Source organism: Apodemus sylvaticus, chromosome 9, assembly GCF_947179515.1.
Source record: "Apodemus sylvaticus chromosome 9, mApoSyl1.1, whole genome shotgun sequence".
Taxonomy (NCBI): Eukaryota; Metazoa; Chordata; class Mammalia; order Rodentia; family Muridae; genus Apodemus; species Apodemus sylvaticus.
Window position 1 is genome coordinate 79,945,954 of NC_067480.1, and position 3,588 is coordinate 79,949,541.

The following is a 3,588-nucleotide window of genomic DNA, read 5'->3' on the forward strand; positions in this document are numbered from 1 at the left end:
TGTTTTTAATAGCTGAGTAGTACTCCATGTGTAAATCTACCGCATTTTCTGTATCCATTCCTCTGTTGAGGGACATCTGGGTTTGTTCCAGCTTCTCGTTATTATAAATAAGGCTGCTGTGAACATGGTGGGGCATGTGTCCTTATTACACGTTGGAGCATCTTCTGGGTATATGCCCAGGAGTGGTATAGCTGGGTCCTCAGGTAGAAAAATATGGAACACTACATGAATTTGAATGTCATCCTTGCACAGGGGCCAGTCATGCTAATCTTTTCTGTATTGTTCCAGTTTTAGTATATGTGCTGCTGAAGCGTACACTCAGACGTTAGTCTTTAGATAGAGTTTGGATTTGGTTCTTACCAAATTTCTGTTCACTCCTTCCCAGCTTCATGAGAATAAAGGGGTTGATTTAGAGGCAGTTTGTTTTCCCTTTTTCTTCTCTTTTCTTTTTCTTTCTTTTTTTTTTTTTTTTTTTTTGAGACAGGGTTTCTCTGTGTAGCCCTGGCTGTCCTGGAGCTCGCTCTGTAGACCAGGCTGGCCTCAAACTCAGAAATCTGCCTGCCTCTGCCTCCCAAGTGCTGGGATTAAAGGCGTGCACCACCACTGCCCCGGCTTTTCTTTTCTTTTCCTTTCCTTCCCTTTTCTTTCTTTCTTTCCTTCCCTTTTCTTTCTTTCTTTCTTTCTTTCTTTCTTTCTTTCTTTCTTTCTTTCTTTCTTTCTTTCTTTCTTTCTTTCTTTCTTTCTTTCTTTCTTTCTTTCTTTCTTTCTTATTCATGACAAGGTCTCATGTAGCCCAGGTTGGACTTGAACATACTAGATAGCCTTGGGGTCAAGAATGGTGACCAATGTCTGAAAACTCAGGAGGCAGAGGCTAGACCATCAGCCTTGGCTGCTTTTCGAGTTAGAGACAAGCCTGGGCTAATGAGACACTATCTCAAGTACAGTCAAAGCTAGCCTTGAACTTCGTGTCCTCCTGCCTCCAGCCCCCAAGTGCTGCGTCACACACAGGTGGGCGACACCAGACCAGTGACCAGGGCACACTTGGTGGGCAAGTTTTCTACTTGGGTTTGTGTAAATGAGCCGGGAAGTAAAACACAGAATGTCCAGGAAAAGTGTGTGTGTGTGCATGTGTGTGTGTGTGTGTATGTATATGTGTATGTATATTGTATATAAGTGTGTGCACATGTCTGCGTCTGCATGTGTGCACGTATCTGTGGCTGTGTGTACATATGCCTCATGTGTGTGAGCATGTGTGAGCACGTGTACATGGTGTTATGTGTACATGTGCCTATGTATGAGTGTATATGTGGGTTAAAAGTGGTAGCCCAAGTCCGGCCAGGGCTCTGGGCCGCTGGGCAAAGGCGGATGCGGGGAGTTGGACTGCGTTCATCCCCATGGTACTGCCCGGTGGGCATTGGACTGTGAGAAGCCTTAGGAGCCCACTCCCGGGATGGGGAAGGGCAGTCTGTGGGGTTGCCCAGGGAACTGGCAGGGCTACGCTCATGGGTCCTCACAGAGGTCAAGGACAGGTTCTCACTCTTGGACACCACAGACACCACTGGATGTCTAGGAAGAGCTGAGAATGGGGTGGGGGCCTGCGGGGCTGGGTCTAGCCTGGGACAGAAGGGAAAAGAGAAAAAGGAGAAGAACTCTGACTGGTTCCTGCAGGGACAAGAGTCCTTGGCTAGCTCAGGCATATGGTAGTGACCGTGGCTGGACGCACAGGCACAGAGAGGTCTCCCTGCGGGAGATTAGGCGTGGCTCTTGAGAGGGAGACCTGTCCCATTGCTCCAGCACAGTGGTCCAGATGAGAGGAGGCAGAGTGGAGAGTTGTGAGGAGTGAGAAGTAGAGGCCGGACATGGCCACGCAGAGGGAGGGGGAAGGGAAGAGAGCCCAAGAGGGCGAGAGAGAGATGAGAGACACGAGCGAGCAAGAGAGAGACGAGGGGGCAAATGGTCCTTTTATAGTGGGCCCGGCCTGCCTGGTTGTTGCCAGGCAACTGTGGGGCTCTCTGGGGTCTCCGGAGTTTAAGTCTAGTTCAACCAGGAAACAGGCTGCCTTTCACGGTCCCACATGTATGCACGTGCGTATGTATGTATAGTGGTCTGTGTGCATATCCGTGTACATGAGTCACACAGATATTTGTTCCAGTTTTCTGCTGGGAGTCCTGGTAGAAAGGCATTAGAAACATGAATCTAATAATATGCCTGCTATTCAATAATAAGAAGTATTTTCATACTTTTTATTAGGCAATAACTTAAAAGCACTTTGGTCAGGGTTGAGGCAGGGTTTCTCTGTGTAACAACCCTAGCTGTCCTAGAATTCACTCTGTAGACCAGGCTAGCCTCAAACTCACGGAGATCTGCTTGCCTCTGCCTCCCAGGGCCTGGGACTAAAGGTGTGCATCACCGCCACCTGCCATTAAAGGCTCTTTATAAGAAAAACAGTAAATCACAAAATATACGAAATTAAAAGGCTGGAGAGGTGGCGTAGCCGCTAAGAGAACTCGCTAATCTTTCAGGACCAGCGTTCGCTTCCCGCACCCAGGTCACAGTCAAGCTCACAGCTCCAGCTCCAGGGACTCAGTGCCCTCTAAGGCCTCTCTGTACACATGTGAGATTACACACACAGACACGAAAACACACACATGTACATTTTTTAAAATCCTTTTTTAAAAAGTAGAGTCCAGAGCTTGTGGTGGTTCTATATACCCGTAACCTCACCATTCCAGAGTCGGAGGCTGGAGGATTGCCTAAGTTGCTTGGGCTATAGCAAGACTTCCCTTACACCACCCCCAAAAAAACTAATGAAAGAAAGAAAAAAAAATAGAGTCAAGCTTGAGGGTGCACACCTTTAATTCCCATACCCAAGAGGCGGAGGCAGGAGGATTTTTTTGAACTGCCAAGCCTGAGATCAACCAGGGATACATACTGAACATAGAGCAGCCAGAGGTAGAAGAGTCTGCGTCACACTGCTGTTAGAACAGACACAGCAGCAGGTGGGAGGGCGCTCATGAGGGATTCAGTATGGAAGTCAGGAGCAGGCCTGGACTCAACAAATGCACTGTGTGTCCGCTGCTAAGGAAGAAATCATAAAGGAGGAGATCGAGATTAAATATGTAGGAACAAGGATAATGGTTTCTGTGGGGTGGTTAGGGAAGGCTTGCCTGCTCCGCTGCTCCAGGAGGGTGACATTTGAATCTAGACCAAATAACCAAGAAAATAACTGTCAGGGTAAGGCCCCAAGGCAAGAGCAGGCTTAGCTAGGTGGGACTCAGTTCAGCTGGGCAGTTGTTAGCCTCGAGGTGAGGTCAGATGGACACATGGAAATAAATGCTGGGTTGCCAGGTGGTGTTCAGGGCGGGGCTGTGGGAGTCATGGGGTGGGGATGGAAGCTGCAGGGTTGCCTCTGCTCTCCAGGCCTGACCTCAGCATAGTGACCCAGCCTTTCCTGCTCCCCACTCACTACCCCAAACATATGTGCATCGTGGTAATGGGGATCATGATGTGTGATGTCATATCTGTGACACGTGTGATGTCATCATATCTGTGACACGTGTGACGTTTTACCTGATAAGACTCGGGTGT

At 48.6% G+C, this 3,588-nt stretch overlaps 1 non-coding gene across 1 annotated transcript; it reads right to left on the minus strand.

Annotated features, from left to right (window-relative positions):
• Window positions 1-207: 207 nt before the first annotated feature.
• On the minus strand, window positions 208-316 carry LOC127693207 (U6 spliceosomal RNA). The gene has a single exon (XR_007979659.1). It is a non-coding gene; the product is annotated as a U6 spliceosomal RNA (small nuclear RNA).
• Window positions 317-3,588: the final 3,272 nt, after the last annotated feature.